A 404-nucleotide genomic window follows, 5' to 3' on the forward strand; every position below is an offset into this window, starting at 1 on the left:
CAGTGAGGGGTGTGGAATATATCAGTGTGTTACAGTGAGGGGTGTGGGGTATATCAGTGTGTTTCAGTGAGGGGTTTTGTGTTTATCATTGTGTTACAGTGAGGGGTGTGGGGTATATCGGTGTGTTACAGTAAGGGATGTGGGATATATCAGTGTGTTACCCCATACCCCTCACTGTAACAGACTGATAAACCCCTGACCCCTCACTGTGACACTGTATATATCCTGCACCCCTCACTGTAATACACTGATATACACCACACCCCTCACTGTAACACACCGATATACCCCACACCCCTCACTGTAAGACACTGATATACCCCACACCCCTCACTGTAACACACCGATATATTCCACACCCCTCACTGTAACACACTGATATACCCCACACCCCTCACTGTAAC

Source organism: Rhincodon typus, chromosome 47 (genome assembly GCF_021869965.1).
Source record: "Rhincodon typus isolate 14 chromosome 47, sRhiTyp1.1, whole genome shotgun sequence".
Lineage (NCBI taxonomy): Eukaryota > Metazoa > Chordata > Chondrichthyes > Orectolobiformes > Rhincodontidae > Rhincodon > Rhincodon typus.